Below are 22,804 nucleotides of genomic sequence, written 5' to 3' on the forward strand. Positions count from 1 at the left end.
TATCGCTAAGGCGCTCCGAAAGACTCTCAAAAGCCTTCGTCGCCTTACCGCCTTAAAAACTATGGTCGGTTCTGTCTTTTGAAGTTCTAAACAGATCTGATTTTCTTAGGATTCTTCAATGTTAGTAAGCATTAACAACAAGCACTAACAATAGCAGCAAACAGAGAATAAGAGAGAAAAGAAACAAGACAAGTGTGGGTGGGATTGGTTATCTCGGCCTAAGCTTCTCATCCACAGCTATCCCGGCTGTTCTAAGTAATTGATTGCAATTTTCTTTATTCAAATCTCAGAAATAACAATACATAGGCTCCTCTATTTAAAGATGGCAGAATTACAATCATAACATGACTAGGAACTAGTTTCCAAATAGGACTACACAATACCTAGTAGGACTTGGACTCTTAGTAGAACTAGGACTAGGACTAGAACTATAACTCCAACATGGAGTAAGCTACTTGACTAAAAGCCCATAAAGGACATATTACAACCAATGGACTCAATGGGCCTCACTTATTAAACAATTAAACAACTAAAGCTAGAATCGATAGGCCCTTATTTCTAACCACTAATTCAGCCACTCAAGTGGATTTAAGTGTGGATATAGGCCTCTCTTCGTTGGGCCTTTCTTCCTATGATAGGCCCTCCCAAAGTGCGGATCTACATCATGATGGACCATCCTTGTCTCGATTCTTGCAGCTGGTGTAATGCTGCCCCTAGAATCATTCTACATCACCAACGCCTTGCGTCATCTACTTGCCTCGACAACTATGTTTATGATAACCAAGTTTATATATTGCTAGTAATTTCATGAGTGAACCAAACATATTGAACTATTGAAGTAGATTTTCATTTTCGTGAGGGATGTAGATATGAAGAAAGTTATATCTACTCTTTATGTTCGTCCTTCAGATCAGTTGGGTGATATTTTCATTAAGGCTATCAGTCGTGGTTCATACTAAATTATGTGTTTCAAGCTAGGCATGGGAGATGTCTATGCTCCACCTCAGGGGGGGAGTGTTGGTGAGAAGTACTAGATCATTAACCTATTTAGTAGAGTTGTATTGAACCATATTGGTGATGTACCGAATCAAATTGCGCAGAGTATTGGATCAGTAGTCCATTAAGAGAGGGTATTATTGTCATTACAGGGTATACACTAGCTAATATATCAGATCAGTAGAGGGTTTTCTCCCTAATCAATCACTTTTCTTCCCTCTTCTATATCTTCTCTTTTCTTCATTGCTTTTCTCTACTCTTAACTTATTCTTTGTTCAGATCAACTACATGGTATCAAAGTCAGGAGGTTGGGTGTTTGATCCCTAGCACGTGCAGAGGTGCGTGGGAGTTTGGGAGCGTGTTGTTGTGTCCCTACACCCTATTCCCTTAGTATCATGTGTTGGTGTCACGTGCAAAGCTCCATGTTTAGGTTTTTCACATGCAGGGGTGTTGATATACATTATTGTAAGCCCTTCCTAACAGCTCGAGCTTTGCACGTGGTAGCGTGTTGTTATCTCCCTAAGCCTTGTTCCCATTGTGTCATGTGTTGTTGTCACACGCAATTGCACGTGCGCAAGGGGGTGCTGATGTACATTGCTCGAGCTTTTGGGATAAGCAGTTATAAAATCATTCATAATAGTTATCGAGCGACTACTCAAATAGGTAAGCATGTAAGTTATAATAATGTAACAATGAAACCTACCAACAGGGCCTGCTTGAACAAACAATTCCCATAGTAATTCCTCAGTGACCTGAAAAAGGACAACATCAAATAAGAAGCAAATTAGAAATCAACTTTAAAAGAAGAAGTTCAATAGAGTAATACAACAACAACAAAGCCTTGTCCCAACTTAACGGGGTCAGCTACATGGATCTAAGCAAAACCAAAAAAAGAGAAAATAAAAGGCATTAAAGGAGACAGATTAGTAATCACAAACAAAGTAGAACACAATTAAAGCAGGTCCGCTACCTGGATCCTAGCCCTCCAATCTGCTCTATTCAAAACCATACTTGGGATAAGGCCTAATTTGTGCATGTCTTTCCTTACAACCTCTCCTATGGTCATTTGATCCTTCTATCTGAATCAAGTCACTCCTCCTTACCGGTGCATCAATGGCCTTCGCTGAACATGTCCGAACCACCTCAAACGACATTCTCGAAGCTTGTCAGGAATTGGGGCAACCCCCAGATCCGCTCTAATTTGTTCATTCCTAACTTTATCCTTTCTAGTTTTCCCACACATCCATCTTAGCATTCTCATTTCTGCTATCCCTAGCTTATCAATATGATGCTTCTTAACGGCCCAACATTCCGACCTGTACATCATAGTTGGGGGCACGACTGTCCAATAGAATTTTTCCTTAAGTTTTACCAGCACGCGTTTGTCACACAAGACTCCAGACGCATTCCTCCACTTCGTCTATCCCACTTTAATCCTATGAGATACATCATCCTCTATATTGCCTTCTTTATTAGTGATGGATCCCAAATATCTAAAATAGTTACTTTGTTTAACCTCTCTTCCTTCAATAGTCACCTCGTTATTATCTCTCATGGAGTGGCTAAAGTTACACATCACATATTCTGTCTTTGATTTGCTTATCTTAAGGCCTCTTGTTTCCAAGGTAGATCTCCATCGCTCTAGTTTAGCATTGAGTCATGATTTTGTGTCATCCAATAAAACAATATCATCCACAAAAAGCATAAACCAAAGGACCTCACCTTGTATATCTTTTTTCAACTCATCCAAAACAAGCACAAACAGATAGGGGCTCAGGGCTGACCCTTGCTATAGCCCAATAGAAATAGAGAACTCGTAGCCTTGGCCACCTTTCGTTCTCACATTTGTTACCACGTCATTATACATATCTTTAATTATTTCCACATATTTGATCGACACCTTTCTCTTATCTAGGACATGCCATATTAAATCTCTAGGAAATTGTCGTAGGCCTTTTCCAAGTCGATAAAGACCATATGGAGGTCCTTATCACTAGCTCTAAAGGTTTCCAGGAGTCTTCTAAGAAGGGATATAGCTTCAGTTGATGATCTCCTTGGCATAAAACCAAATTGGTTATCCGAGACACCCGATTCTCTTCTTAAGTGCACTTCAATAACTTTCTTCCAAAGCTTCATCATGTGGCTAATAAGTTTTATACCTCTGTAGTTATTGCAATCCTGGATATCACCTTTATTTTTGTAAATGGGTGTTACAAAGCTTCTTCTCCACTCATCAGGCATCTTCCTTGTACTCATAATGTTGTTAAGAAGGTTAGTTAGCCAAGATATGCCACCAAGTCCTAAACTCTTCCAAACTTCTATAGGGACGTCATCTAGGCCTGGAGTCTTTCCAGACTTCATCTTTCTTAAAGCATCTTTAACCTCAGAAACTCCAATCCTTCTTATATATCTATGTCTAGTGTTGTCCCAGTGAGAAGGGACAACACTAAAGCTGGGGAAAAAGCTATATATAAGACAGCTACGTTGCGAGACATGAAGAGCAAAGATCCTGAGCATGTCAAGTGTATCAAGGATAAAGGTGGTATAGTGTTTGATAGGGATGAAGACATCATAACGAGATGGGGTGATTATTTTTCCAAGCTTTTAAATGGAGACAACCCGAGTGGATCTTACCCTTACGAGCGCCTTTCTCACTAATCTTAGGGTAGACCGGTTTCTTTGTCTTACAAATCTATGAGCAAAACTGCATATCCAAGGCCACCAATCTATGCTGCGATGTTAAGCTCTCCCCCAAGATACCCTTACAATCTTTACACAACAATTTATAGGACCTTCTGGTAAGAAAGAGATCAATTTGGCTGTAATGATGTCCACTTCTATAGGTACTCAAGGTGTTCCTCTCGCTTTTCAAAAAATGTGTTCAAAATAGGTTAATCATAGGCTACCACAAAGTCTAAAACTGAAATCCCCTCCTTGTTCCTCTCTCCAACACCAAATCCTCCATGTACATCTTCACATCCTCGTCGATCCTTCCCAACATGTCCGTTGAAATCCCCTCCTAAGATAATCTTTTCATCATGTCGAAAGCTTTGCACTAGCCCATCCATATCTTCCCAAAATTGTACTTTACTAGCTTCATCCAACCCTACTTGGGGAGCATAAGCTCCATCAAGACCCAACCCAAAAGCGGTTATAGTACTAAACCTCCATCGAGACCAGTCGATGGTGTTCAAGATTACAGAAAGTGAATGAAAGGACACCCCACATGCACACGTGTGAGCAAGTGAGCGTGCCCCCATGTGTATGCGTGTAAGGTAGGGGTGTCAACCGGTCGGGCCGGGCCAAATCGGGCTTGCACATTTGAAACCCTTGCATTGTGAACGTCCATTTAGCTAAACGGGCCTAGGTTTGGGGGGCATGGTGCTGTTTGTAATCTGGACGGTCAATGTCGGGCTTTAATCGGGCTACCTTAAATGGGCCTTAAACGGGCTACAGAACTACCTAAGTCTAAACAAGCTATAATCGGGTTCTAAACGTGTCTATCTTAAAATCCTTGTTTAAGTGGATTAAATATCCAAAAACCTTCCATTTGAACATAGTAAAAACCCATTCTAAGGATTTTGGGACTGATTTTGCACGGAAGAGCTCGATTCCACCCGGTTCTGATTTTAATAACCTTGCTCATATTTATCGAAATGAAGGTCAGAAATGAGGCCATCAATTGAGGATAGAAGAAACTGAAAAGTAAACCCAATCCAGTTTGTTGTTTACAATTTCTTTACAAGTGGGTATCGGATATGAACCTTTTAGCCTACTGTCCTAATCAAGTTATAGCTCAAAATCACTAATTAAGGGGTAGAACATCCTTTAAAAAAAAAAAAAAAAAAAGGTAGAACATCTCATTATCTATGATGGTAGCTATGATCCAGGTTCAGCCATGGTTGTGTGGTGTTCATTGATAGTTACGACAGAAATAGAGGACCAACAGAAGAATGCAGACCCATCTCCATCCAATAAAGGCTTCACCTGTGAACCTGTACACCTGATTCCTGTGTTAGCGAGAGAGCCATGACCATGCTCCGCCACTACAAAAATATTTTCCAAGTTCAAAGCCTTCTCATCTACTCAATTGCAGAAGCTGACAATTCTATCGTCTCATGTATCAACAACCACCACAGATCTACTGTCCTAATCATATTGTAGTGGTAAAATAGGTATTTAGGCCGTTTTGAAGGGGGTCGGGTCAATCAGGCTAAATGGCTCTGTTTAAGCAGGCTTCTTAAGTGAGTCGGGCCAATCGGGCGCCCGACGGGCTAGTAGCCGTAAATGCCCGTTTAATAAACATGTTAATTAAACGGGCCGGTTCAAATCGGGCCTTAAGCGATTTGGGCTCGGTCAAGCCTACCTGTGCGGGCTCAGGATTGACACCCCTAGTGTAAGGTAAAGAAGATCATTTCACACAAAAAATAACAAAGGAAACCTTCTATTACCACTTTTAGACACTAAAATGGCCTCAAGTTATCACTAACAAAAATATATTATCCCTTTCATAGTTGACAAGGTGACATCTAGGCATCTAGGCACCTTGTTGATGTCACCTTGCGTCTAGGTCCCCTCCAACGCCTTGTGTCGCCTAGACACCATGATGTAGATACAGCTGCATTTACCTGGTTGGACCAACATGACTGGCTTTGGAAGCCAAGAGCCAAGAAGAACCGGTCCAGCCCATGTTTTTAGTCCAACAAGGGTTGGAAGTAGTTTAGTTTAATATTAAGTCTTTTATTTTCTCAAGTTTGTTTCGGGTAGGATACGTATGAGATACAAAATGAGCACTTAGGCCCTTCCATCAATTTGGTATTAGTTCCCTGCTATTCTAATTTCCCCTCTTCCCTAAGGCCCTCCCATCAATTTAGTATCAGAGCCGAAGGATACTCTACTAAAACACAACTCCTTTCACCTCCCATGGTTGATAATAGAGAAGCTCGATGAAACTCAACGACATTGCATGGACATCAAATCCCTAGCACACTCTACCTTCAACTATGTGATCTCAACCAAAAGATGAACAACCAATGGTATAAGATGACATAACACTATTAGAAGTTAAAGATCAACTTGTAGAAAAATTTAAATCAGTTGATCTCTTCAGTGAACCGATCGATTTTACTTTTCCAAACCACTACTTCACCTATGAACTTCGCATCTTGGATTTTATAGCATTCGATCATGGTTTTGATGGTGACTTCATACAGGCAAAGATGGATATTGATCAATTGGTGTTGATTCTCCCGTTCTACTCTTTATATAAAGGAGCTAATGTACTTTAATTGGACAGATTTGAAAAATGATGAATTGAGTTAATGTTTGGGAGCCTTCGAGCTGTGAGTGATTCTTCCCCTCCCCCTTCTTTATGCGATTTCTCTCCCTCCCTGGTTGGATTTGTGCAATATCTAATTGTGTGATCCCTTCCTCCCCTGCTATTCTGATTTCCCCTCTTTCCTAAGGTTTGGGTTGGGTTATGTATGTGTTGGGCCTTTGATCCCATGGGTTTTCTTTGTTAGTTACCTACTCCATGTTGGAGTTCTAGCATAGTCCTATTTGGAGTCCAACCCTTAATTATGTAATCTCTAGTCCTACTTGGAGTCTACCTCTTAGTTAGATTATGACTGCTAGTCTGTCCTCTTTATATAGAGGATTTAATGTACTTTAATTGAACATATTTAAAGAATGATGAATTGAGTTAATGTTTAAGAGCCTTATGGCAGTGTGTGATTCCCCTTCCCCCTTTCTTTTATGTGATTTTTCCCTCCCTAGTAGGATTTGTGCAATACCTAATTGTGTGATCCCTTCCTTTCCCTTCTCTCCCCTACAACTTTGAGACCCATCTCAAGGAATTCTTCCCTACCCCTAAGGCTTTCTCCATCAGATTTAGGAATTTGAGAAGGGAAAGGAAGGGATCACACAATTAGATATTGCACAAATCTAACCAGAGTGGGAGAAATTTCATAAAGGGGAAGGAGAATCACACCCTGCAACACTACCCGAAGACGAGCACTTTGAAAATTAGTCGAACGATGCTTCAAGCTCCCCACATCTATCTTAGTTAAAAATCCCAATAGATATGTCTCTTATCTATTGCCTATACAATTTTAACACATTTAAATTTAAGTTTGCATATCGGCTTCTAGTGTTTTGTGGCTCTTAGTCGACAGGAATCATATACTTACACGCACTTGATCAATATGAGAGTGATTCGGCCAAAATTCACAAATATTGAAGTTTATACAAAGACGGAGGAGATATCTCCTCCCTCCTTGTTGCCTTCTAACCAGCCAGCTTCCTCCTTGTTGCCTCATCTCCTTGCTCCTTGCTCCTTGCTCCTTGCTCCTTGCCCTTGCCACCTTCTAACCAGTATCTCCTCCCTCCTTGTTGCCTTCTAACCAGCCACCTTCCTCCTTGTTGCCTCATCTCCTTGCTCCTTGCTCCTTGCTCCTTGCTCCTTGCTCCTTGCCACCTTTTACCCAGATTGTGTGGTTTGAACCATTATTTTTCTTTGTATTTTTGCTTCACAACATTGTTTAGTTATTTGTTTATAGTGGTTGACTCTAACTGAATTAACATTATAATTCCTTTGCTACATCATGGTAGACTTAAAGTGTGTGATATTTACTTCGCTCGTTTAGGGGTGAGAATATTTGTTCTATTTAAACTATAATATTCTGTCTATACTTAACCCTCTCTTACTTATTTCTTATCTTGGTCCGTCCGATAGGCAATTTGAAGAACATGTTTGTTCCAAACTATCTCTGATAAGAAATACGCAAGAGAGGGGTAAGTATAGACAGAATATTATAGCATGGGAATAGGGCTACTAGCATAATAGAACAAATATTCTCACCCCTAAACGAGCGAAATAAATATCGCACACTTTAAGTCTACCAATGATGTAGCAAAGGAATTATAATGTTAAATTCAGTTAGAGTCAACCACCATAAACAAATAGCTAAACAATGTTGTGAAGCAGAAATACAAAGAAAAATAATGGTACAAACCACACAATAAACTAGGGTCTACGAATTAACACTAGCTAAACAATGTTGAGTGGAGCAAAAATACAAAGAAATTCGATGCAAGCGATGAGGTAGTAGGGGAAGGTGGCTGGTTAGAAGGTGGTAAGGAGCAAGAAGATGAGGCAACAAGGAGGAAGGTGGCTGGTTAGAAGGCAACAAGGAGGGGGGAGATATCTCCTCCGTCCTCCTTGTATAAACCTCAATATTTGTGAATTTTGGTCAAATCACTCTCATATTGATCAAGTGCATGTAGGTATATGATTCCTGATGACTAAGAGCCACAAAACACTAGAAGCCGATACGCAAACTTAAATTTAAATGTGTTGAAATTGTATAGGCAATAGGTAAGAAACATATCTGTTGGGAATTTTAGCCAAGACAGATGTGGGGAGCTTGAAGCGTCGTTCGGCTAATTTTCAAAGTGCTCGTCTTCGAGTGGTGTTGCATGATGTGATTCTCCTTCCCCCTTTCTTTATGAAATTTCGCCCACCTTGGTTAGATTTGTGTAATATGTAATTGTGATCCCTTCCTTTCCCTTCTCAAATTCCTAAATTTAATGGAGAAAGCCTTATGGGTAGGGAAGAATTCCCTGATATGGTTCTCAAAGTTGCAAGGGAGAGAATGGAAAGAAAAAGATCACACAATTAGATATTGCATAAATCCAACCAAAGAGGGAAAAATCACATAAAAGAAATGGGGAAGGGGAATCACACACAGCCCTAAGGCTCTCAAACATTAACTCAATTCATTATTCTTTAAATATGTTCAGTTAAAGTACATTAAATCCTCTATATAAAGAGGGCAGACTAGCAGTCATAACCAAACTAGGAGGTAGACTCCAAGTAGGACTAGACATTACATAATAAGGGTTGGACTCCAAATAAGACTATGCTAGAACTCCAACATGGAGTAGGTAACTAACAAAGAAAACCCATGGGATCAAAGACCCAACACATACATAACCTAACCCAAGTCATAGGAAAGAGAGGGGAAATCAGAATAGCAGGAGAGGTAGGGATCACACAATTAGATATTGCAAATCCAACCAGGGAGGGAGAGAAATCGCACAAAGAAGGGGGAGGAGAAGAATCACTCACAGCCCGAAGGCTCCCAAACATTAACTCAATTCATCATTCTTCAAATCTGTCCAATTAAAGTACATTAGCTCCATTATATAAAGAGTAAAATGGGAGAATCAACACCAATTGATCAATATCCATCTTTGCCTGTATGAAGTCACCATCAAAACCATGATCGAATGCTATGAAATCCACGACGCGAAGTTCATAAGTGTAGTGACTCAAAAAAATAAAATCAATCGGTTCACTGAAGAGATCAACCAATTTAAATTTTTCCACAAGTTGATCTTCAACTTCTAACAGTGTCTTCTCATCTTCTACCACTAATAGTTCATCTTTCAGTTCGTATACATGTTGTTCAACGGCTGAAATCATATAGTTGAAGGTAGAGTGTGCTAGGGATTTGATATCCGTGCAATGTCGTTGAGCTTCATCGAGCTTCTCTATTAACAAACGTGGGAGGTAAAGGGAGTTGTGTTTCAGTAAAGCAAGGGATCCTTCGGCTCTGATACCAAATTGATGGGAAGGCCTTGGGGAAGAGGAGAAATCAGAAAAGTAGGGAACTGATACCAAATTGATGGAAGGGCCTAAGTGCTCTGATACCAAATTGATGGGGTAGCCTTAGGGAAGAAAGGAGAAATCGCATAAAGAGGGGGAAGGGGATCATACACAATGCACAAATTCAACTAATTCTAAAATAAAATTCACTCAGTCTAAAACATTAAGTATATGCAAGTATTTAAAAGAAAATAATAAGACTCCTACTTAGACTCTAACACTGAAACAGACTCCTACTTCTCTATCTCATACGTGTCCTACCCAAAACAAACCTGAGAAAATAAAATACTTAATATTAAACTAAACTACTTCCAACCCTTGTTGGACCAAAAACCTGGGCTGGATCAGTTCTTCTTGGCTCTTGGCTTCCAAAGCCGGTCATGCTGGTCCAACCAAGTGAGTGCAAACTGTATCTGCATCAACTCTCCACCTCTGAAAAGAACTCGATTCCGTCGAGTTTGGATGAGGTCAAAGAATGCCATCAGAGTTGATGGCTTGATGAGAAAAGTACCAAATGTCCTCTTGAGTTTGAGAGGGGGAAAGATCCTTTGTTGGAAGGAACTTTATCTCAACACCACCATGCTGAAAAGAATATGTATTCTCATATCCACAGTGCTTGGCTTTCTTGTCGAACAACCTTGGGCGCTCCCAGAAGAATGTGACAAACTTTCAGAGGGAGAACATCACACTGAACCTGATCAATTAGTCTACCAATGGAATACGCGAGCAAACACCTTTCATGAATTTCCAAATTATTGTTGTTCACCCACCCAACCTTGTGGGGGTTCGAATGTGGCTCAGTTTTCATACCCAATTTGCAAACATCTTCAGAAACAACATTAGTACAACTGCCGGGGTCAATCACCATATTACACAAGCTATCATTGCATCGCACCCTGGTCTGAAAGATATTGTTATAGCTCCAATCGTCCTCGTCGAGAATCTTCTATGTAGTCAAAATAGGAAAGATCACATAGTATGGTTGAGGCTCACCATGACTATCACCATCATTAATCTCATTAGGCTCACGATCACATTCAGCCTCCAGATTTACTGTTCCTGTTTTTTATTACTCTTCTGGTACATAGGATATAAAATTGTCCTTTTCAATGTATGCTAAAAACCGGTTAGGAAATTGATTAGCTCGATGCCCGTATCCCTTGCATTGAAAACATTAAATAACCTCCTTTAGAAATATTAAGTTCCTATCATAACCACGCTGAGGTGAGGAGTATAAATGATTAGGCCGTGAAGACATGTCTAAATCGAAGAAGAAAAAAAAAAAAAAAGACAGAAGAAGCAAAAACAAAAAGAAGACAGAAGAAGCAAAAACAAAAGAAAGAACAAAAATCGGAAGAAGAAGAAGAAGAAGCAGGAAGACGAGAAGAAGAGAGGCAGAGACATACATGTTCTCGACATCTTCCCTCAGTTGAAGCCGACTGGTCACTGCTGTTTCCCCTTCGATTCCTCCTTACTAAGGCTTCCATCTCCAGAAGGACTCTTCTCTTTTTGTCGGTAACACAAACCCCACGGCCAGCCTTTTCTCTTTTTTACTTTCTCTAGTTTTTTTATTTTCTGACTTTGCCCTGTCTTTATCCTTTAATTCCTTTATCCCATAAATTTTTCATTGTTCCCAATTATACCCCTGCCCCACACATGATACCCCTTTGTGGTTTAATTGAATTTCAAGTACTTGCAATTCTGCCATCCCTGTAAAAAAAAAAAAAGAAGACCAGGGTTATTTTCCCTCATGCCATTGCTCTTTGAAACTCTATTATTTACTATTTTGCATTCATACTTGAATGTAATCTTGCTTATCTCCACCATGATAGCCAATAGTGAAGTTCTTCAATAGCTGAACTCCTACAAGGGAGAAAATGATGGAAAATTTGAAGCTCTCACTACCAATGTTACTTCCCTTAAGACAATGATGGAATCTATGCAAGTTTCTATAAGATCCATGCAAACTTCTATTGATCCTTTGGTGGCAGCAGATAGAGGAAAGAGTCACATTCAATCTGGGGATTCTTCTAATACCACTCCACAGGATCCATCACTACCACTACCACCACCACCACCGCCACCGCCACCGCCACCACCACCACCACCACCACCACCACCACCACCTCCACCACCATATGGAACTGGTAGATATGATGATGGAACAGAAAGAGCAGCAAGATTGGATGTCCTTGATTTTTATAAAGACAACAATCCAGAATTGTACATTGATTGGATTCATAGTTTAGAGACGTTCTTTAGATGGTACGGGTTGACTGAGGCCCGAAAGATCCTATTTGTAGAGGTCAAACTAAAAGGCACAGCCCGAGTCTGGTGGATCAAGCAACAGCAATAGAACCAAGCCCAAGGCATTGTTTTAGTCACTACTTGAGTAGAAAGGCATAAATTCATGAACCAGAGATTCTTGCCCTCTGATTACAAGCAACGCATGCATCTCAGGTTTGCACAATTGAAACAGGAGAATTTAACCGTTGAAGAGTATGTTGCTAGATTTTATTCTTTGGCCACTCGTTCTGATTTTGAGTGGGATGAAAAAGTATTGGTGGCACAATTTTGCAATGGTTTGCACCCTCAACTTAGTGTTGCCCATGCCTATAGCCGACTGCCTACAATGGAAGATGTTGTACAAGTAGCATATCAGCTTGAGAAAAGTCTGATATGCCCATACAATCCGATGCCATTTACAGATGCTTTCCTAGAGGCCCTTGTTCAGCCACAGTGATATCCACAGGAAAAGTCAATCAGCAGACCACAGTTTAGTGCTTCATCTATGGCATCTTCACGACCCAATTGGCCGTATTCTCCACCTTAACGCGATTTAGACATGTCATTGTCACAGTCTAATCATCCATACTCCTCACCTCAGTGTGGTTATGACAGGAACTTAGTATTTCCAAATGAGGCTATTCAATGTTTTCAATACAAGGGACACGGGCATCGAGCTAATCAATGTCCTAACCGGTTGTTAGCATACATTGACAAGGACAATTTTATACCCTATTTACCAGAAGAACAATCAAAAACAGGAACAGCAAATTTGGAGGCTGAATGTGATCGTGAGACTAATACAATTAATGATGGTGATAGTCATGGAGAGCCTCAACCATTCTATGTGATCCGTCCTCTTTTGATTACACAAAAGATTCCCGAGTAGGACGATTGGAGCTGTAACAGTACCTTTCAGACCAGGGTGCGATGAAACGATAGCTTGTGTAATATGGTGATTGACCCCGGTAATTGTACCAATGTTGTTGCTGAAGATGTTTGCAAGTTGGGTCTGAAAACTGAGCCTTATTCGAATCCCTACAAGGTTGGATGGGTGAACAACAATGACTTGAAAAATCATGAAAGGTGTTTGCTCACGTATTCCACTGGTGGGTTGATTGATCAGGTTCAGTGTGATGTTCTCTCTCTGAAATTTTGTCACATTCTTATGGGGGTGCCCATGGTTGTTCAACAAGAAAGCCAAGCACTGTGAATATGAGAATACATACTCTTTTCAGCATGGTGGCGTTGAGATGAAGTTCCTTTCAGCAAAGGATCTTCCCACTCTCAAACTCAAGAGGACAGTTGGTACTTTTCTCATCAAGCGCATCGACTTTGATGGCATTCTTGGACCTCATCCAAACTCGACGAAGTCGAGTTCTTTTCAAAGAAGAGTCGATGAAAATACAGTTGCACTTACTTGGTTGGACCAACATGATCGGCTTTAGAAGCTAAGAGCCAAGAAGAACCGGTCCAACCCAGGTTTTTGGTCCAACACGGGTTGGAAGTAGTTTAGTTTAATATTAAGTTCTTTATTTTCTCTAGATTGTTTTGGGTAGGATACGTATGAGATAGAGAAGTAGGAGTCTATTTCAGTGTTAAGAGTCAAAGTAGGAGTCTTATTATTTTCTTTTAAATACTTGCATATACTCAATGTTTTAGATGGAGTGGATTTTATTTTAGAATTAGTTGAATTTGTGCATTGTGTATGATCCCCTTCCCCCTCTTTATGCGATTTCCCCTTTCTTCCCTAAGGCTACCCCATCACACCATGACAACTATGAACCCTTTGACCATCCTTTTGGTTCTTTGACTTAAAAGAAGAAACTAAGTGAATAACATTTATATTTATACCATTTCAACCTCGAGGCATTCACTGAGAGAATGAATGTCCACCCAATGAAGAAATTTTTTAAGCTAATTTGGACAATATTCATATTAACTTTGCTTTCTAGCATAAAATTGTTTTGCAATTATCAGTTAAGAAAATGGGGCATGGTAGGGAGCAGCTCACTCTGGTAAATTTTAGGTTGGTCAAACAAAATGGTTACCTCATGGACAGTTAAAACTGGACTTGTATGGCTTATAATGTCTAATATCCAAAAAGATATGATTTTAGATGCAAAAAAGGCCCAAGGATGTAATGTAATATGCTATACTGTTAGCAGATCCTAATAATGATAAATAAATAAATAAACAGAAAAAGGTTTGTATAAGTCAAAACAAAACATGAAATTAAAATAGTCAGATCTGATTTACATAACAGATTAAACAATAACTAATATTACAGATTTGTGAAACGAAAGGAATGAAACCAGAAATTGAGTTTTAAGATAAGAAATTCATAAACTGATCTAAAGTTTTACAGAGAACATAACGGAAGAACAGGTTAGTTAACAAATCAGAAATCTGAGAGACATAACCAGAACAGAATAACAGACACAGATCAGAAGTTGATTTTCAACTAACAGAATATAATTAATATCAGTTACCTGTAGGAAAGAAAACCCAGATGATAGATGGCCTTCAGCAATGTCTATGGCAGGAAGGAACTGATCTGTACAGAATTGGGTATTGCAGGGGAGGGAAAGGAAGGGAGAAAGAGAGAACAAAGAAACTGACAGGGTGGAGAAATCGTGGGGAAGGGAAAACTACAAGAATAGGGGAAAGAACAAAAATGACAGAAAATGTAGTAGCAGAATTTGGGAATTAAAGAAGAATTAGAGAGAAACCAGGTATAAGGGAGGCAGGGAGAAGAAGATTCAGAATCCTTTTTTCATTCCATAATTCAACAATCCCTCAAAAGCCGAAGAGGCTGCAGTAGCCTTTTTAATGAAAACAAACAGAAGAACAAAAGGAGGGGATTACAACCATGTGGGTGGGTTTGGGGGGGAATGTCTACATACTTGTTGTGGGATGGTTATAACTGGCCACCACACAACCACAAAAATGAAAGCTGAATTACATGCAAGAAAAAAAGAAACTGCTCCTGTAAAATAAACTGAAATAAAACTTACACCGCAATAACTGAACTAAAAAAATAAATGCAGTGCTGGTAGGTCTCCGGCCTGGGCATGTGCCTGAGATGGTATCTCCTGGGGCATCTAATAGGGCCTGGACTAGGGCTAGGGCTAGGGCTAGTGCTAGTAGGAGCAGCCCCCCAAATGTCCTGCATAAACTCTCCCCTGCTTGAAAAAGAACTCGAGCTCGAGTTTGGATAAACCCGGGAACCCAGTCCATGTGATGCTCATCCATGCCGTACAAAAGCTTCGGTAATTCACGAGAGGAAAGGATGAAATCTTGAAACCGCACGTCCTCCTCTTCAATAAGGTTGAGTGGAATGTCAAAGTCATATGACATTACTGTTGCAGCATCTCCAGAGTTGTTCTCCAATCCAATTCGGGATAAGATGGAACGATTGGTTGTTGCAATCGTGTGGATAAAGGGGTTCAATGGATGTTAATTACCGAGGATAAGGTAGTTGTATATGGTTATTTTGGAATTTTAGCTTGGAGTTTCCAGAACAGGGAAGGGAACAAGATAAGAGAAGTTAGATGGGAGAAGAAAGATGAGAGGAAGGGAAGAGAGACTGAGAGGGAGAGTTCTCGCAAGAGGGTGGGGAGGAAAGCTTCAGTCACGCAGGGAAAGAAGAAGCAGAGAGAGAGATTCACCAGGTTTGGGCTCTGATACCAAAATGATAGGGTGGAGAAATTGTGGGGAAGGGAAAACCACAAGAATAGGGGAAAGAACAAAAAAGACAGAAAATGTAGTAGCAGAGTTTGGGAATTACAGAAGAAGAATTAAAGAGAGAGAAACCCAATAGGAGGGGAAGAACAAGATTCAGAATCCTTTTCTGTTAGTCCAAGATTCAACCATCCCTCAAAGAGGCTGCATAGCCTTTAAAGGAGAAAAAAAAGGAGGGGGTGGGGGGTGGGGGGTGGGGTGGGGGTGGGGGGGGGGGGAGGGGGAGGGGGTGATGTCTACAGTGGTGGACAGATTCTCAAAGATGACTCATTTTAAGCCTTGCTGGAAGACATTTGATTCAAGCCACATTGCCACCAATTCTTTAAGGAGGGGAGACTCAGTTTGACCACACCACACAATATGCCGAACAAAGTGCACATGCCCTTTGTTGGAGGCTACCTGAGAGGTCTGCACTGTAAATTCAAACCAAAGGAAGAGGAAGATAGGATGGATCTAGACTCTCCAATTACAAGCCTGTATCACACTCTTGGAGACTAGTCTTGTGGAGGGTAGTAGATATAGAGGGTATGGGCAATGGCCTGAACCCTCCTTTGCCCACCGTAGCTCCAATTCTGACGATCGTGGATATGGTGGGTATAGTGATATGCATAGTTGTCACGGCGCCAAGGCGAACCAAGGCGGTGGAGAGTTATCTAAGCGCTTAAGCGAGAAGGCACGCGCCCTAAGGCGAACAAGGCGAACAAGTGTTATTTTTTATTTTTCCTGTTTTCTAACATTATTTAGTGAGTTATATATACCTTGTATCATAAAAATCAAAATTAAGCCATATCAAGTCATTAAAAATCAACATTTAGCCACATCAAATCATAAAAAATTAACATTAAGTCATATTAAGTTATAAAAAATCAACATTTAGAGAAATGCTCTTATTCTATAATAAGTTTGACTGGCCAAATGATTTTATTTTTACATGAGACTTTTTGTATTAGTTATAACATAAAACTAGCTTTCTAACAAGTCTAAGATTACTTAAATCTGAGTTGCAATGACAAAGTTATGCTCTCGTCAAACTTATTTTTAAGTGCGCGAATACTGTTAAAATCGCCTGAATAAAAATAATTTTATGAATATCAAAACAAAATATTATTTTACTAAACTTTTGGCTTTTAGCAATGTTTTAACATGATAGAATTTATAAAATTTTCATAATTGAGAAAAACCCAAGCATTTAAAAGTTGAAAATCGCCCCTATAACCAAAATCCAACTTTTTGCTCTTGGACTTGGGGGTTGACTTTTTATCCTTTTAGAATTTGATTTTTAAACTATTTTTATTGGATTCAAATAGGGGGTATTTGCTTATTTATGAATAATATCTTAAATAAATAAATAATATAAAAAAACATTTACTTGAATGATATTTGGATAAATAAGTGCCGAAACACAAGGCGACATGCAGTGCAACAAGGCGGTTGTCGCCTAGGCCCCAAGCAAACTGCCTGGATGCCTAGTCGTTGCCTAGGTGACGCCTTGACAACTATGGTGATATGGCCAGTATAATTGTGGCTCTTCATTCCCCATTGAATATGAGGCTCAGTCACAAACTGGGTAATCCTTTGTGAAGAGTATCTTCTTATACCCGAGGCCCAACCATATATCCCACTCTGCCAAGCAGTTACAGTGGATCCATATATGAACTATCATCTTTACAACCCGATGATCCATAACTTAGGTTGGGTTAGCTCACAAATGTTGATGATTCCATCAATAGGGCTATTGTGATAGAATATGAGAGATTCTTCACATAGTCCAAACATTCATTCCTTTGGTCCAAAGCTACTAGTGATGCTTTTAAGTTTTGACTCTCCTCGGTACGGGTGTTAATCGGTTCGATTTTGGTATCAACGGTTCAGTTTGGTTCAGCACAAGAACTTTTAGGCAAAACCAAAACCAAAACGAAAATGTTTAACAAATGGTTTGAATATTAAAATCAAAATCATTTATAAATGGTTTCGGTTTAAACGGGTTCTTAGGGTTTCTAATTTTTTTATTCGAAAGGGCTTCTTTACTTTTAATTTTTTTTATTGAAATGGACGTAAACTTAACATTGAATCGAATTATTTATTATTATATGCTTTCTTTTAATAATAGTTTGACATAAACTTAATTTTTTATTTAAAAGTCTACAAACTTAACATTAAATGGCTTAAACTTATCATGTATATGTTAAACGGTTTAACGGTATTAGTTTAACAGGTTCAATTCGGTTTAAATTGTTTAACTAAACGATCTCGATTTTGAAACCAGAACCATTTATTAAACGGTTTCACAGTTTCGTTGTTAACGGATTGGTTCAATTTCAGTAAATGGTTTCGGTTTGGTTTTTACATCCTTACTCCCAGGAAGTCTATGTGGTATTGACATTGAGGTTGTCTAACTTGGAATAATGAATGTCATAAACATTTCGCAATTACTACTTATTGTCTACAACGACACATGTCTGTGAAGCAATTTATATATGATTGTAATGTTAAACTGTTTCATACTTTGATATATACTTGCTAATTTTATTCGTTCTTCAATCCTACCGCATATTTCTATTAGTTTGATTGAATGTCGTATGGTCTTATCCTAAGGGAAAGTATACAAGAGGCTATGTTATACATTAGAAAAATCGGGTCCAAAGCCAAATTACTACCTTTTTTTTCCTTTTAGAGCATCTAATGATTCAAACATGTGTATTCATGCTTAAATAAGGACTCCCTGAAGTTTCAAGGGAAAATTCCACTGTTTAGGCCACCAAAAAGGCATTTTTTTACCAGATTTCACCCCCATTTCATTGAAATATTTTGGTTTCCACAGGGGATGAAATGGGGCCCCCTGCCAAAATCTAGAACCTTGGTTTTCAGACAGTGACACAGAGCATTTCATGTTTTCTGAAACTATGTTTTATCTCAAACCCCTAAGATTCTTATCGAGCCTGTAGGGTTGCCATTGTAGACCTCTTTCCTCATTTCTTAACAAGCTCATTTGTAACAAATTTAGAAAAACAAAGAGAAAAAAGATATGGAGGTTTGATCATGGAGGAGTTCACAGCAGATTGAATCAAAACAAGTAGACATCAAACCCTCTTCTGATGAACAAGGAAAACAATGCAGATAAATGGATTGTTGTCCAGCATATATGCCTAAAATGGGCAAACAATAAAAGCCCCTAAAAACCTTCTACAGTACAACAGTGTGGACTTCTGGCCAGCTAGACATGTATTTGACAAGCATGAATTCTGATCAAATGATTTTAGAACATTTTCTGCTCCATTTCCTTCAATTCTTGCTTAAATATGAATCCTCCAAGAAGTTCAGAATAAATGGTAAAGAAGGTAATTATAGAAGCACAATGCAAAGCTTGAATTAGACCAATAGCTAGTTCTCCTGAAGACATAAAAGAACTCAAGTACAAATCTCCAAGTACCGACTCAAATCCCGTGCCCCCCCCCACTGTAGTACAAAAACCCTAGTTTTGGCATCAGAGCCACAATCTTCAAGACCAAACTTGGGATTACCTCCACATAATAAATGAAGATTCAGCATTCAGATATACCCAATAACATCGAAAAGATAGTAAAACACATAGATATTAAACAGATAGTCACTGAGTGAATTGGACTTATAAAAGAATGGAAAGGGGGGGGGGGGGGGGGGGAATAATGAACAAGGGTTAGGATTGCAAGAAGCAAAACCTGGGGGTCGAGGTTGCCAACATAAGCAGTGGCATCTTGATTCCTCTCAGCCGAGTGTTGACCTAGGAGGTTCGCTCCAACGCCCGGAGCGATTCGAGTTGTCATTCCTAGCCCACCTTCAAATCCTACTCATTCAAGTCGATCGAATTTAAGAAACAATCAACCAAAAAAACATATTCAAAAATAAACGTTCATATTTAATGCATAGTTATATATATATATATATATAGAGGGAGAGAGAGATAAGAAATGAAAACCAGCTGCAACCGCTTTAACTCCAACAGCGGCAATGCAATGAAAGTGAAGTCTCTGAAACTGGTCCTCTGCTCTTTTGTTATTCCTCTATTCTTGTTGTTAGCTAGTAATTAGTTTTTTGAGTTGACAGTGCGATACGAGTGTAAGAAGTGAAACTCATCAAGTAGAAGCAGAGATGGCATACCCTGCGGGAATTGATTCAAGGTCGGCTGAGGTAAAGTCGGCAAATACTTAGGAATTTCTACGGCATTAAATGGGTCCATCTAAAAGTAACAAACTAGACTCCCAATGGGTGATACCATTCTCCAGATCCTCTCATTGGTTTGGCGTGCAAGATCTTTTCTTACATTGGTAGCATGAGTGCAGATTCCTTCTTACACTCATCGCATGGGAAACACTCTGATGGAGTAGCCTTAGAGAGAAGAGGGAAAATCGTACAAGAGGGGGAAGGGATCACACACCACGTACAAATTCACTAATTCTAAAATTAAAATCACTCTAAAAATTAAACATTGAATTTGTGCAAGTATTTAAAGGGAAATAATAAGACTACTCCTACTTAGACTCTAAAACTGAAATAAACTCCTACTTATCCTACCTAAAGACAAACATGAGAAAATCCTACGTATCCTACCCAAAGACAAACGTGAGAAATAAAAGACATAATATAAGACTAACTACTACCAGCCCTTGTTGGACCAAAAACTTGGGCTAAACCGGTTCTTCTTGGCCCTTCGCTTCCACAGTCGATCCTGCTGGTCCAACCAGGTAAGTGCAACTATATCTACATCACCCTCTCCCACAATTAAATCTCTAACTTAATTTATGATCTCTTAAATATTTCTATGCTTATAAGGAGAGGGTTTCCCACACTTCCCATGTAGGAAGGAATCTGCACGCCACATCACTTGTTGTCTTCAAAAAGTTATCATTCATATGGGACCCATATTCAGAGCATGAGAAAGAGAGAGAGAGAAAAAAACAAGTGAGAAGGAAATTGCACTCTGGCAGCATGGCAATCTTTTTCCCATAATTATAATAGAATTGTAACCCAAAATTAAGGTAAATATGTCATTTGGGTTTTAAATTTTAAAATTAGCAATGTAAGCAACAAGAGCCATCTAACACTGTAAATTTCCCAAGACTTTGGCGATTTCTTTTCTAGTTTTCCTCCACTCTCTCTTCTTCATCCTGAACATAGAGATGAAAAAGGACGTCCTCGAATTTAAATATAACAGTGTTAACTATAGAATTTTCTACATCTCTCGAACATCTCTCTTGGACAATCTGAGTGACTCGCCGCCACTCTTTGTCAGTCTCTCATCTGGTTAATTTTTGCCTTGATTGGAGAGCCCCTTCTTTCAGCAATTACCTTCAGCGCTCAGTAATGGTCTACATGCTTGTTAATGGTTCTCCTTTGGCTGTTCGGAAGGTATGCAACGCTGGAAATCTCACCTTTCTGTTTCTGACTGTTACAAAAGCTGTGACGAAAAGCTTGCTTATAAGTAATTGTTGCATTACTCATCTAGCAATGTTACAGATAGGACCTATGTCAATAATGTCACTACTCATCTTGCAGTGTTACAGATGGCACTCTTTTTCAGTTACTTTTATATTGAAGCAATAGAGAGAGAGCGCATGAGCGAGTTGTGCTCATTGTTATTTAATTCGGATTCAGGAATTATTCGTATGAAGAATTATTCGGAACGATTCATTTTCAATTTAATAAATCAGTCAAAAAAGGGCAAAATAAAATTCAGATTCAGATTCAGATTTGGGAACTATTCGTTTACCCCAACCCCCCAAAAAAATAGGATGTTATTTTCAGTATTTGTAGTATACATGTGAAGCATTATCAATCGTTATTCAATTATTGTATGCATAATATACAAACCATAGGCATTTCAAAAGAAAACGAGGAATGTCACAATGACCCCCACTATTGCAATTCCTTCATATAGAATTGCTTCTTGCGTTTTGCTGAAAAATATATATCAGTCAAAATCATAGGAGAATCATTTTCAAACACCAAAAGCACTTCCACCTGAGAATATTTTTCACATCAAATAACAGAGCACATAACTAGTTGGCGGGTCTCCACACTGGTTTATTGACGAATGGAACTAAATTAATTTGATAGACAACCAAACATTGGATCTCTAGTTAAGTAATCCAACAGATAAATCACGAAATGACCAGGCAGGAACCTCGAAGAATTATAGCAATAGAATAATGTAAACCATTCAAACAGTAGAATAAAGTAGTTTCTCGTTCACTGTTAGAAGACAAAAGCATAAATCAAGTCCTTAAAACCAGCTGGTCATTTTGATCAAAGCCCAAAAATAAACTCTGGTTGCAAGAAGGCAAATTTGGATTACTGACCCGGATAATAATATCATGAGAGAAGCAGTTAGTATGCAGAATGCCACAGCAAGTGAAACAGTTTGACAAAGCGAGAAACATAGAAATATAAGTGAACAATAGGCAATTTGAATCTAAAACAATAAAGGCAAACTGCTGCAATAACGTTCAGTTACTCGGTCAGATACCCACAGACCTAATCCTCAGAGCAAAAACAGAATGAAACACTGAGATAACAATCAGCGCAAAAGAAGACAAAGCAAAGGAAACAGGTAAGAGTGACTTACAGCAGTGTATTATTCTTTCATGAATGTTGCATTGTTAGAATCTCTCTCTCTCTCTCAATTGGGTTTTCTGCGCTGATTTCGTCTACGGCTTTTCCGTCTTCTTCGAGATGGGTAACAGGAGAAGGTGTTTCTGTGAATGAAAATACGATGTGAGGAGAAGCAGCGAAGTGGGTTTTTGTAAGAATGAGCAAAGAAGGCGGGAGGTGAGAGGCGAGAGGCGAGAGGTGTAGAGGTGTAGAGGGAGGGGCGGGGGAGTTGGGAGTTGGGATTCGGAGTGGGGTGTCGCAGGTCGGTCTCGCTCCTCACTGCCTCGATGGTTAACTGAAAGTGAAAAACCTTAAGCGATGGGGGTTTTTCTTGTTTTATGATATATCTGGAATGGTAATGCGTTTTTTCTTTTCTTTTTTTCGCCGGGAGCGTGCCCCTGGCCATGACGATGATTTGAGGAATCGGTATGGGATCGGCAAATTGACCGATTTGTATTGATATTGAGAAGAGCTCCATATTGA

The 22,804-nt window shown here is 39.4% G+C and overlaps 1 long non-coding RNA gene across 1 annotated transcript; it reads right to left on the reverse strand.

Moving 5' to 3' along the window:
- Positions 1 to 1,698: 1,698 nt before the first annotated feature.
- On the reverse strand, positions 1,699 to 22,804 carry LOC122071637. Its single transcript, XR_006138232.1, has 3 exons — positions 22,296 to 22,804; positions 19,393 to 19,517; positions 1,699 to 1,748 (listed from the first exon to the last, which is right to left on the reverse strand). It is a non-coding gene; the product is annotated as an uncharacterized LOC122071637 (long non-coding RNA).

This window comes from Macadamia integrifolia, unplaced genomic scaffold (assembly GCF_013358625.1).
Source record: "Macadamia integrifolia cultivar HAES 741 unplaced genomic scaffold, SCU_Mint_v3 scaffold_3A, whole genome shotgun sequence".
NCBI lineage: Eukaryota > Viridiplantae > Streptophyta > Magnoliopsida > Proteales > Proteaceae > Macadamia > Macadamia integrifolia.